We start from the raw sequence: 13,874 nt of genomic DNA, 5'->3' as shown, positions 1-13,874 counted from the left end.
GACAAGAAAGCCCCTAAACTTATATTTCTATTCAATAAGTTCAATTTATGTTAAAAGGAGGCCTCCTCTCTATCTGAGATGTGGATCATGATTTCCCTTTCTGTTCACACTGTTTGTGTCTATGTTCTCAAATTCTACATTGCCCCTTTTTCTTTCTTTCTTTTGTTATTTCTCCTACTTTTCTTTTTATGTCTCTTTTTCTCTTGTTGTAATGCTCAACCGTATATATTTAGATGTGTGAATAAATAATGGTGCCTTATATGGTAAATGGTCTGTATTTAGCACTTTATGCTAAATGTATTTTGCTTTATGTATTTAGCGCTTTTACAAAGCGCTTTACATATCGAGTCATTCACCCATTCACACACACAGTCACACACTGGTGATGGCAAGCTACATTGTAGCCACAGCCACCCTGGGGCGCACTGACAGAGTTTATATTGTTGTTGATAAATAAAGTTCATTAAAAAAAATATAGGCTCGGCCTCTTTTTCTAGTCACGTGTCCAAACAGCATCGAATCAAAGCAGATCAGGAAGAAGGGGGCGGAGCAAAGTGTGTGTGCAGGAGAGGAGTCGAGCAGAGAGAGCTGTTTTTTCATAAAACGGGAGTAAAGTAGTGAACTTAGAGGAGAGAAACAAACTGAAGTATCGATCATATACCACTACCAACGTTTGGATCGATATCTGCATCGATCTGCCCACCCTTGTCTCCTGGATCGTAGCTGAGATCAGCGTGAACCACGTGGGTCTCTTCTCCCTGATCTGCTTCCGGGGTTTGGAAAGAGTTCCAGCTTCATCACGGAGTTTCTCTCGGTTTGTGGCCTCATCTAAAGGTAAGCACCGAGCTAACTTTACTGTGAGTTCAGTTCATGTTGAGTTTAGCTCCTGAATGAGGTCTTCTGCTGCTCTCCTCGGGTCTGTTCACAGTTTGTTGTGAACACGTTGAGAGAAGAGTGAGAGAGTGTTTGGAGAAAAACACCAACTAATCATTAGCTCAGCATGCTGGGAGAAGTTGGAGCAGAAAAGTCTTTTCGTTGTCCCTGCAGCTGTTTTTCTGCCTGCACCAAACCTCTACAGAAGGGGCATTCAGCTAAATTTTGAAGATGTCCTGTTAGAGAAAATCTTCCCAAGCAGAGGTCCGGGACATCATGATGTCTAACTTGCGTTATGATTGTGATACAGAAGCAGCCTATTTTTTTTTTTTTTTTTTATCAATATCTGAACGTATGAACAATAGACTGTCAAATGAATGAAAATACAAGTTAAAAACATTTTTTTAAAAAGTGATTGTGAACACTGAAACACACAGTAGACCTACATTACATATAGGGTTTCAGTTAAAAATGAATTAGAGAAAATAAAAAATATTAAAACAAAATGCTTAATTTCAGAAAAAATGGCAGCAGTTTGAGTTTCCCTTTTTCTTTACCTTTCACATCTTGACTTAACAGTCTCAACAAATTTTTCACCAAATGACATCAAAAATTCTTAACAATTGTACAGTTTCTCTTTCTTTCCCGTTTGTATTTCACTTCCCCAATTTCTGTTGTTCAGTGAGAGAATTGAGCTTTAGTTTGTCCTACCAGGATTTTAAATGTGGGCTGGAATGGTGTCAGGGCCATACACATGTGTAGCTGCTCGTTGGTGAGCCGTGAACAATATTTAGTGTTTATTATGTTCATTGTGGAGAAAGCTGCATCACAGCTGTATGTGGAGCCAAACATGGTCAACATGTACAGGGCTACTTGCCTCAGATTTGGGAAAGCTGTCTCAGAGACCATTTGGAGCCAGAAAGAGGCAGATTCAGTTGTTCCAAACTGCTCTCTCAGGGCCACATCTTCTTGGAGATCAACCCGTTGCAACTGGAGAGGCCCAGTATTTGCCCACTTGAAGTGCTGTGTGACTTCCTTTGAGATGAGAAATGGGTTCTGTATGAACATGGTGAGCTGCTGTCCAAATCTGACCCTGTTACTATCAGCTCACCTTCAGTTTTTCAGATGTTTTTCCCAGTTTGTGTACAAACTGCCATGAAGTTATAATGAAGCACCAAACTGCAGTTACTCAGTCAGTGGAGGTTCAGTAGTGCAGTTTCTCACCACTGTTGTTAACTGGAGGCTGACACACTGACTGAAGACATTTAGTCTGAGTAGATTTGAACTTTCCTTCTTGATTATTTCCATCTTGCTCTGACTGTAGCTGTAACAACACTGATTCCAGCAGGATTTGTAAAAAGCATTTTGACAGACACACAAAGCTGGACAGCTTTAATTCTGAGTATAAGAAGCTTAGAAAGAAAATGACTGGACTTCTGTAAGCTTTGTAAAAACGTTTCATCTCTCATCCAAAAGTGGCTTTTTCAATTCTAAAATCAAATGGTGGAGAGTCCCAGGCATTTAAACCCTCATGGGGGTTGTCCCCTGAAAGGATCATCGACCCACTGTTGACCATTGATCTTATCACAAGAGACAATGTGTGGAAAAATCTGTGTGTCATTATCAGCAGGTCCTGAGTGAAACCATTGTGAGACCTTGCTTCACCCTATCATTGGCTCGGTGCTGTCCCTGTTAAAGAGGCAAGAGCCTTTCTTTCCACTTCCTCCATGGGTGACACTGGGGAGCTCACAGCACATCCATGTTTGTGTCTGTAGACACAAACATGGATGTCGTTGTATTTAAAATATGTGGTGGTAAGGCAGAGGTCTAACAGTGTGCAGATCTGATCAGGGTGAAGCTGGTTCTGGTTTGTAAGGAGCTGTCTTGATGTAGTTGTTTCCTGACAGTCTCCACTGGCTCGGTGGGGTTCAAAGCAGAGAATGATCCAGCGGCTGCTGGAACAAGAAAAAGCTATAACACAGGTTTAAGCTGGCACGTCATGTTGATTAGGGCTGTGCGATATGACCAAAATCTCATATCCCGATATTAAGACATCTATCGTTCGATAACGATATAAATCACAAAAATGTAACATTTTCTGTAAATTCTGTGAATGTCGGGCAGCTCGACTTGCGTGAAGTGTTTCCAGCTGGGTGTCGTGGACCTGGAGTCGAGTACTTTGACCGATGCATGAAACGATACATTTTTAGACATAAGTTGTAACGGCCGCCGTTTTCTTTGTGAGTATTTATCACACAGCGTGCTGCGGGGCAAAGCCTGTTCTAACGTTTGAGTCTAAGGTTTATTTTTTAGCACCTGACGGCTCTTTTTTGCTTCTCATCCGTTAATACTCTGCATCTTTCACGTGATTCAGTTTATTTTGAAAAGTCTCAACAGGATCTTGAGCTTTATTGTGAAAGGTTTATGTGGAAAATAAACAAGCGGGCACGCGATGGTGTTACCGTCGTTGTTGCTAACGCCAACGCATAAAAACAAGCGCGTGTCCGTCTGTAGTGTGGTTATATTAAATATAAGAGAAAGAGAGAACTTTAAGAAATTAATATAGCCTAGGGATGCAACGATACCAATTTTTTCAAACCGATCCGATACCGATACTTAGATCTGAGTACTTGCCGATACCGAGTACAAAATCCGATACTTCTACCACACACAAGTTAAACTTAACCAGTAGTAAAGAAACGACCCCAGACAACTCTTTAACACAAACGAAACGTTTACTGAACGTAAGGGCAGAGACAAATACTGTACAACACATCCCTTTTTTAAACTCAAATGATATTCCAATTCCTTAACCAAATGAAATACACTGTATAAATGAAATAATTCCCTTTCAAATTATATTAAACAACCCAACTTATGTTATCACCTTTTGGTAAGTGACTCACTAATATACACTCCAAAACACGTTATATAAATCCACTAAACATACAATATTCACACATGGGCCCCACACACACTCACATTCACACTTGTTGCAGGCCTGTTTGCTGCTCACGCCGGACGATGGAGAAAAATCCTCTTCTCCCCAGTAAGAGCACAAAAGTCTGACTTACAGTTCCGTTGCTCGGTAGGTCGCCGTTCACCAGTCCCACACTAAATCCACTCCCTGCGGACCCGATGCTGTCTCTGCTACAGCGCGTTAGCGAGTCACTGTCCAGCTCTCCGACAGTCCATAGCGGCTGCCGCCGTGGCCAAGCAGTCCGGGCTAGCCTTTAGCCTCGACGGTCTTAGCTGGAAACACAGATTTCCACGGTGGTGCTACCGTTGAAACAAAAAGTCACTTCACCCACACTCTGTTGCGAAGCTCCCACACGGTTAGCTTTCTAGTCACACACTCTTTTGTGCTAGTTAACCTCAGTAAAACTAGCCGAGTCTCTCACTTTGGCTCAGCTAACCTCGTGCATCTCTCCATGCCGTTCTCTTCTCCTCCTCCATTGCAACAGATACACAAGTCCCGTTATATGCTACCTTCACGGGCCTCCAGAAAATTAGAACTCTGAACAATATTTTAACTCCCTTCAGAGTTACATACCATAAAATAATACTTTTATGATTAACATAACAGTTTGATTGCTCTAATTACCTGTATTTACCTTGTGACATATTACAGGGCAAATTAAATTCAGGGTACAGTTACATCACATAACTGTGAACACCTTATGTTACCGTGGCGTTCAAGTCCATGGGAATTATGAGTATCTACTCCCAAATTCCCATCCGGGCTACATTAGTATCGGTTCATGGTATCGGTTAACTTTTACGAGTACGAGTACGCGCGCATTTTACAGTATCGGCCCGATACCCGATACCAGTATCGGTATCGGTGCATCCCTAATATAGCCACTACAGTGACCATCAAAATAATGAAAAAATATTGCCGTAAACAGTTTATTTTGCGACACCATGAAACAAACGATAGCGTAAAATGAAACAATAGACGTTTTTATATCGTCATCCGATATATATCGTTATATCGAACAGCCCTAATGTTGACATGGCGAAACATTGAGGTGCTGGACTTGGTCAGCACTGCACTGAGTCCACTTCTAGAGTTTACAGATGCTTTTTCTGCTGAAGATTATTCGACCATTTCATCTGTTAAGCCTGTTCTGCAGATGTGACACTCGGCTGACCAAAGACATCAAAACAGCAATACTTGATTACATGAACAAAAGCCACAAAGACAGTGTCACAGAGAGGCTTGTTAGCGTGGATTCTCTCCTTGATCCATGTTTTCATACAAAATATTTCAGTGTGAGTGAAGACATCAAAGTTCAAGACATGAGTGAACTAGAGCATCTTGTGTGACAGCAGGATAGCACAGCCACAGCTTTTTCAGAAACACCTCCTGCATCTGCTGGAGACCAAACAATTCAGGGAGCTGTTAAAAAGCCAAAGAAGAGTCTCGGGACCAGTTAGAGGTAAAATAGATGTAACTGCAGAAAGGTTATTATCTGAACTGAGCAGTTATCTGAATAGTCCACCAGCACACAGTGAGTCTGATCCTCTTTTGTGGTAGAAAGTTCACACAGTGAACACAGTGAACTTTCCACACATCAACAGATTAGCTAGGAAATACCTCTGCATTCAGGCAACTAGCTCTGCGTCTGAAAGGTTGTTCAACACAGGTGGAAACGTAACTTTTCAAAGGTCCTCCTTTAAGCTCACATCTGTGAACATGTTAGTGTTTCTGACCGAGAGTCTTAAAACTAGAAATGTAGAAAACTTCCATGAGCAGTAGCATAGTTTATCCACGTTTTGTTTATTTTGTTTTGTTTTTACTCAAGAGTTTGTGCATTTTTATTATTTGACTTATTTATTTGGCACCATTCAGTTTTATGTTGCAACTCTTTTGAAGTTTTGTGGATATTATACATGGTTATGCTGAGGATATGTCAGCCCTCTGGAAATGCCCGTTGGTTAAACTGTCAGCAAGGAATTTGCATTTGCACTGTTAATTTTTTATACACCTTTAATGCACATTAAAAACATCTGCCTGTTTAGGTGAAAATAAATTGATGGGATTTTTTGCACTAATAAAGTTGTAGAGTGGTAAAGTATTTTGTCTCGCATCAGTTATATCGTTGCTGCAAATTTTCAAATATATATAGTGCTAAATATTTTTGGCCATGTTGCTTCTGGGGTTTCACCTTGAAGCTTCATACGTATTGTTGTCACTGAGGAGTGTAGTAATGTTTATTTGCTCTGCTTCTATTTTTCAGGGATAAATTACATATCTATACATTTTATGTCCCAGCTAAGTAACAAGTCTGGTGGAGCAGCAGAGGAACAATTTCGGCCATTTGGACTCAGCTCAGCCACTACAGAGGAAACAATGACTTCAACACAAAAGGTGAGAAAAGTATCACAGTTACACTGTTATTGAACCTGTGTGCACAGCTGGTTGTTAACAGCAGCTTTATCTTTTCCATCCTGGGCTCCTCCATACATACAGGAGCTACATTCACAAACAAAAACCACAGAAGTTACAAGAAAATACAAAGATCATTTTTTATCAGCACACATTGAAACAACAATATCATCAGTTGGACTCAGAATTGATCTTATGGTAAACATTTTTTCTCTGTGATCAATATTTCTTCAATAATGTAATTTTGATTACAACTCTTATTCTATAACACAATTTTAATGTGATACTGTCACCAGAAGGTGGTGATAACACACCTACAATGTGTTTGGTGACATCTATGGTAATATGTCCTTAAATAATAAGACCAGACTAAGCAACCTGGTTAAAGTGGCTGGTCGGATTTCAGGGAGGTCTCAGGTCCAGCTTGTGGACTTCTATAACAGGCAGGTGCTGAGGAAGGCAGCCTCTGTCATGTTGTGTTCAGATCAGCCTCTCTTTAATGATTTTCAACTGCTCCCATCAGGTCGTTGTTATAAAGAGACATAGATTGTCTTTTGTACCAAGTGCTATTATCATGGTTAATAACACTAAACCATAAGTGTTGTTGCCATTGCACACTGTACTTTTTTTGGTGATAAAATTTAGGTTGTTTTCTTGGGGCTTATTTTTGTGTTTGTTGTGTTGTTGTGTTTGTTTGTTTTTATATCTCTGCATGGACAAATCAATTTCCCATTGGGGACAATAAAGTTACCATTGACCATCGTCTGTGATTCCACGAATGGAGGAAGTTTCAGTTTGTTCCACGACTGCATTTCACTCACCAGCGCTCTAGACTAACTGCACTGGTGCACCTAACTTTTTTTCCTAGGTGCACCCAAGTTACTTGTTCATTTTCAAAAAAAACCCCAAAAATTGCTGTCCATACAGACAATATTGATTTGTAAATGATTAACTAACAATCTTTTCAACACAAAGTTCTTTATTTGGAGCACATTTCTACAACAAAGAGAAGTTACTGAAAAAGTAACTTAAAGTGCTTTGGCACTCTTTGGTTACAATGTAGACAGTGTTAAACTTAATCATCACATCGGCTCCTCTGACGACCTGTTTGCTGCTGCCTGCTGCTGAAAGGCAGTGGGGACACTTGGGCAGTGCATTTATCACAGCATATAATGTGTTTCCTGGATACACTGTGGGCAGCACGGTGGTTAGCACTGTTGCAGCACAGCAAGAAGGTCCTGAGTTCGATTCCACCATCAGGCCGGGGTCTTTCTGTGTGGAGTTTGCATGTTCTCCCCATGTTTGCGTGGGTTCCCTCCGGCCTCCTCCTCCAGATACTCCGGCTCCCTCCCCACCGTCCAAAGACATGCAGTTTGTGGGGAAAGGTTAATTGATTAATCCAAATTGCCCATAGGTGTGAATGTGAGTGCAAATGGTTGTCTGTCTCTGTGTTAGCCCTGCGACAGACTGGCGACCTGTCCAGGGTGTACCCCGCCTCTCGCCCTATGACAGCTGGGATAGGCTCCAGCGCCCTGAAAAAGGATAAGCAGAAGCGGATGCTTTTTCAGCGTTCAGAGATTGATGGTTCCGTGTCAGAGCTGGCTATGAATTTCAGATAGATCAGGCCTTAACTTAACAAAAAAGTTATCAATCGTTCTTCATCTTCATCTTTTCTTATTACCCACAGCTACATCCACTTCTGTCGGGCCTAGGCTGCTCACTAGGGCTGGGTATCATCACTGATTTCTATAATCCATTCGATTCCGATTCAAAAGGTCCCGATTCGATACAATTTTGCCTCAGACAGTCAGAAATATTATAATTCTGATCAGTTATCAGTGCTGATACATGTGAGACTTCATCAGAGGTGTGAGCATTACAGCAGATGCCTTTGTGTCAAAGTAACTGAGGATAAAATAAGGTTATCAGCTTTTTATAGCAGATAACCTTAAAAATATTCTGCAGTCGACCAAAAACTGAAGAAAACCATGAATCAACACATGAACATTACCTGATGCTGCTGAAGTGAAGCAGAGCAAAGTTACAGAGGTTTGATTACAGACACAGCTGAGTGTTTTGCAATTTGGCATCATTTTAAAAAGTTTACATTTCTTTGCTATTAAACAGCAGAAATGAGGCTTTCCTGTCAGAGGTCATTTTTGGAAAACACACACACACACACGAAAAAAACAGCGGCCGACAGCGCTGTACATGCCATGTGCGTAATAAGTGAACGAATAATGCCGAAAACAAAGATTTGAAATGGGAAACTGTTCTTGAAGTACTCGGAGAGAGCTGTGCATGAAGTGTGATTTTTATCGCGTGGTTGAAGCAAAGCAGCAAAAGTAAGAGGGAATTAATGACGATGTTTATCAAATGTGAAGCATAGGTTTGATCTTCTTTTGCTGCTGGTTCAGTCAATATTGGTTGGAGTGATCAAACCTGCAGCTTCAGAATCTAGCGCAAAAAAGACGTAAACACAAAGCGCGGACCCGACGCATCAGAATCAGTGTCGGCTTTCAGCCCTGACAGTGTGTCCGTGTTGTCTGGTGAGGAAGCCGACATCCTCCTGATTCTGATGCGTCTGGTCGGCGCTCTGTGTTTGCGTCTTTGTGAGGAATCCGTGTACCTGCTCTCATTTACTGTTTTAATTGTTTGGTGGATGATGAAATGTTTTGTGAGGTTTAACCTGAGATTCTGGCGTTTCTGGCAAAATACATCTATATTTAAAAATCAATTCAGGATTTAATGAATCTATCACTTTATTCAAGCTGCTAACCGACAATTTCAAATTTACACACGTAGGATTACAGGAATTGAACGCCTGGTGGCACCGGTGCAGCCTAGGATTTTTATTTTTTTGTTGCACCATTGAGAAATTAAGTCTCATCAGACTCTATGGCCCTGCTCACTGCACCTGTTTGTATTTCTGTCACTGCAGGACCAACATGGAGCGAGAAGTCAGCGCTCTCAGGAGGCCGACAAACCTCACAGAAGAAAGGGAGAGAAAAAATACAGCTGTGATGAGTGTGGGAAGGGTTTTACTCTATCTGGAAACTTAAAAACACACCAACTCATCCACAGTGGCGTTAAAGCGTACAGCTGTGATGAGTGTGGAAAGTCTTTTACCCAGGCTTCAAACTTAAAAAAACACCAACTCATCCACAGTGGCGTTAAAGCGTACAGCTGTGACATTTGTGGAAAAACTTTTACACAGTCTTCAAGCTTAAAAACACACCAACTCCTCCACAGTGGAGTTAAAGCGTACAGCTGTGACATTTGTGGAAAAACTTTCAGCCAGTTAGGGTACCGAAATATTCACCTGCGCATTCACACTGGACATAATGTTTACTGCTGTGATCAGTGTGGCAAACTGTTTACAACAAATGCACAGTTACAAAGCCACATGTTTACCCACACTGAGGAGAGACCTTATAAATGTGACCTGTGTGATAAAGTTTTTAAACATCCAGATTATCTCAAATCACACCAACAGATCCACGCCAGAAAGAGACTCTACAAGTGCAGTTACTGTGAGGTATGTATTTTTCTTTTTACAGTTGCAGTTATTTTGAAGTATTATGTGAATTAGTTTAATTTCAAAGCTTATATGAGACATGAAAACTTCATGTACAGAATATTGAGTCAAATCTGACACAAATCTCCTGAAACTTTCCTGATGTTGGAAAAACGTAAAGTTTTAAAAGCTTCTCCCCTTTCTATGTATCTAACATTCACACTCCAGTGGATGCATCGGAGAGCAGCTTGGGGTTAGTATCTTGTGGGATGCAGAGTAGAGCATCCAGAGGTTTAACCACCAATCTTCCCATTAAGTAGATTACCTACATATGAAGAGTCATTTTTGCCCAGTAAGCTGAGTGTTATAATGTAAAAAGTAAAATGTGGACGTTGGCACAGATGCTCTTTATTTCAGGCGACGTTCAGGATAAAAATGTTGAAGGACTGACTTACACTGTCTTTGTGTCTTTGTTTAGAAGCAGAGCGACACAGATGGATCCAGTTCTCAACCCTGTCGTCACTGTGGTGGTGGGAAAGAGTTTCGCTGTGACCTTTGTGGAAAAACTTTCAGTTACCGAAGGAGCCTAAAAGTACATCAACGTAGACACACTGGAGACAAAATGAACTACTGCAAAGAATGTGGGAGCGGCTTTACAACATCAAGTGCATTCAAAAAACATGAACTCTGTCACAGTGGGGTTAAAGACCACCTCTGTGACCAGTGTGGGTCATCCTTCACCACTGCAGATCATCTTAAAGAGCATAAAAGAGTGCACACAGGAGAGAAACCATACAAGTGCAGACACTGTGACAAAAGTTTCTCACGTTCATCTGGTCGTAACAAACATGAACGTACACACATGGAAGAGAACTTCAGCTGTGACCAGTGTGACAAGAGCTTCAAGAATTTCATTTCATACTCCAGACACAAACGATCCCACGCTGTAAATAAACTGTTTCACTGTTACCAATGTGCAAAAACATTCACTTCATTATCTGCTCTGCGCAAACATCAGCGTGATCATGCAGAACTGAAATCACCAGATCACAATGAATCTGAAGAGACAGAAAGGTCCTCTTCTGTTTTCAGGGTCAGACTTAAAAACCTTGAGATCAGGCTCCACAGAGTTCAGATGGACTCTCCTGTAAAAAGTGTCAGCTGATGTCACACTTGGATCTGATGAGGTAGCTCTGCTTTCTGGAGCTGCAGTGAATAATCCTGGATCTTAAATTTAGAAATCTGCAAAGTATTTTCCCCCTTCCTGATTTTATGTTTGCCACACTTAACTGCTTCAGATCATTAAACAGACTTTTCAAACAGAATGCTTTCACCTATTAAGGGAAAGAAAAAAGCAAGAAATATATGGCCCTTTCTCCATATTTTTCTTCTTTTTTCCCTTCACTGTTTCATTCTGTTTCTGTTGTCTGTGTTGATTTGAAGGGCTTTCATTTTAGGATGGATGAGCTGCTTACGTACCTACAGGTACAAGTAAACTCAACTGAACCTGAACTTGTCTGTTGCTTGCTGATGAATACGACCACACTGACAAGTAGTTCCTACAGTTTGTATTTTTCTGTCATTTCTTAAAGATTGTCTTACCTGAATATAGAATCTCTCTGTCATGGTTTGATCAGTAAACCTCATCCAGCTGGCTGCACTGAGAGGGAACCTGCTATACTGTGCATGTATTCAATTTTCCATTAGATGTTGATGAATTCTTCTTTTTTTTTTGTTTTATCCCTTCATGAATGTGTAAAGGAAATAAAGGTTGAGATAATGCATGGTTTACTTCTCAACTATCTAGGGCTGCCTCGATTAGTAGATTAGTCACGATAATGTCGACACGTCGTTTGAAGCTTTGTAAGATCCTGAAAGACGCACGAATAAGTAGTAGGATTTAAGAGCGTAATAACGGACTCAAACAGTGTGGTACAATGTCTTACTCTTAAAACCCCCAAATTATTGTCTAAAATATACAGAACAGTTTCTAAAATACATCAGTTTTTACTGCCCTATGCATTGCCAAGAAAACAGTCCTCATGAACTGGAAAAATATAAATAATCTTAACTCTAACCAATACAGAGACCATCTAATAGATCACATTAGCCTCTGCCACCACTTTAGATCAATCCCTCTGCGCTACTTTGATCCATCACCTAGTGGGAGTGGGGGGGGGGTCGTCCCGTCCCGAGGTCCCGCCTTCGCTACTGTGGTTGATATGGGGGGTAGGGATGGGCTTAGGGCGTCTGGAGAGTCCCTAGGGACGTTTTCCCTGGAGGGCTTAACCTGGGGGTTGTGGTCATGACCTGGTTAGGGGCTCTGGTGGCTCTTGGATGGTGTTTTCCTCGTGGCTGCATGCAGCAGGGGTGAGGAATGGTCTTGGCGCTATATATTAATAATAATAATAATAGTAACAATGATAATATATTTTATTTATAAAGTGCTTTTCAAGACACCCAATGATACTGCACAATAGGATAAAGATAAGATAAGATAAGATAAGATGGCCTTTATTAGTCCCACAGGTGGGAAATTTGTTGCTCTATTATGTGGGTAAAACACATAATAGAGCAATGACACAGCTAGGGCTGGGCTATATCATACCGTTCATGGTAGTACCGGTGTAATGTTGGGCAACGATAAGAAAATTAAATATCGTGATACAATATGGGTAAAACGCGCATGCGCAGTGCCTTTGTTTACATACTCACATGGCGGCGACGGAGAATGAGAAGGGTGAAAGCGGATCGTTGAGTGAAACGGATGAACCAGAACTGGTTTGTAAAAATGCTGCAACTTCAGTGGTGTGGAACTGGTTTAGCTTTCGTCCGTCAGACACACAACAAAGCACTAGTTTTGGTAGCGCATGCTAGCGGGCCGTCGTTATCACCGTGTTGTTTGGAAAATACGGCACACTTAAAATCAATCCTTTGATTTTTCTGAAAATCGACAGTGTCCCTTATAATCCCATGTGCCTTATGTATGAATTCTGGTTGTGTTTACTGACCTCGAAATGATTTTATGTGGAACACAGCGCTCGAAAATCTGTCAAATGTTTCAGTACGACTTTGCTGAGCTACGAAGCCGCACCGCTTGATGGATTGTCGGAGCATTATGGCTACCGTAGGCAGGAGCCTCGCGGAGTGATACTCACTGTGCTTCAACCTAATATTACGTATTGTGTGTGTATAACCTCTTTTTAAGTTTTGTGGATATTATACATGGTTATGCTGAGGATATGTCGGCCAATTTCCACTGGAAATGCCTTTTGGTGAAACTGTCAGTGAGGAATTTACATTTGCACTGTTAATTTTTTATATAACTTTAATGCACATAAAAAACAGCTGCTTGTTTAAGTGAAAATACATTGATGGGGTTTTTTTTTTTTGCACTAATAAAATTGTGGAGTTGTAAAGTATTTTGTCTAGTGTCAGTTATATCGTCAGTTATATCGTTATCGCAGATTTTCAAAAGTATATCATGATAAATATTTTTGGCCATATCGCCCTGCTCTAGACACAATGAAGAACAATAAAAGAAAAGCACAAATAAAATGAACAAACAGTGGGTTCACAGTGAATATGCAGATTTGAACAGATGGGTTTTGAGTTGAGATTTAAACTGGGGGAGAGAACCAGTGTTTCTTATATCTGGGGGTAGAGAGTTCCACAGCCTGGGGGCAGAGCAGCTAAAAGCTCTGCTCCCCATGGTGGTGAGGCGGACGGAAGGCACACAAAGCTGGATAGCAGAAGAAGATCAAAGTGAGCGGGCAGAAAAGGTAAATGGACTGATTCTTATATAGCGCTTTCCTACTCTCCCGGAGTACTCAGAGCACTGTATACAACATGCCTCATTCACCCATGCACTTCTAAACTCAAGTGCAAACTCATAAACACTCACACTCCGATCAAGTTGGGGTTAGTATCTCGCCCAAGGATATTTGGCATGCAGACTGGGGAAGCCAAGGATCAAACCACCAACCTTCCAATCAGTAGCTGAGCTGCTCTAACATCTGAGCCACAGCCACCCCAAGGTAGTGCTTAACAGGTCAGAAAGGTAGGGAGGTGCGAGGTTATGAATGGCCATGA

General features: G+C 41.2%; 2 long non-coding RNA genes across 3 annotated transcripts; both read left to right on the top strand.

The window, feature by feature from the left end:
* Positions 1-549: 549 nt before the first annotated feature.
* LOC120442006 lies at positions 550-9,259 on the top strand. 2 transcript variants are annotated; one of them, XR_005614454.1, is made up of 3 exons: positions 550-834; positions 6,117-6,247; positions 9,207-9,259. It is a non-coding gene; the product is annotated as an uncharacterized LOC120442006 (long non-coding RNA). The 2 variants fall into 2 exon arrangements; XR_005614455.1 differs by lacking the exon at positions 9,207-9,259 and adding an exon at positions 6,350-6,454.
* A 183-nt stretch (positions 9,260-9,442) lies between these two features.
* Positions 9,443-11,564, top strand: LOC120441758. Its single transcript, XR_005614253.1, has 2 exons — positions 9,443-9,803; positions 10,261-11,564. It is a non-coding gene; the product is annotated as an uncharacterized LOC120441758 (long non-coding RNA).
* The last annotated feature ends 2,310 nt before the right edge of the window (positions 11,565-13,874 follow it).

Source organism: Oreochromis aureus, linkage group 9 (assembly GCF_013358895.1).
Source record: "Oreochromis aureus strain Israel breed Guangdong linkage group 9, ZZ_aureus, whole genome shotgun sequence".
Classification (NCBI taxonomy): Eukaryota; Metazoa; Chordata; class Actinopteri; order Cichliformes; family Cichlidae; genus Oreochromis; species Oreochromis aureus.
The sequence above is the reverse complement of the archived record's forward strand: the minus strand, read 5'-3'. Positions and strand labels throughout refer to the sequence as shown.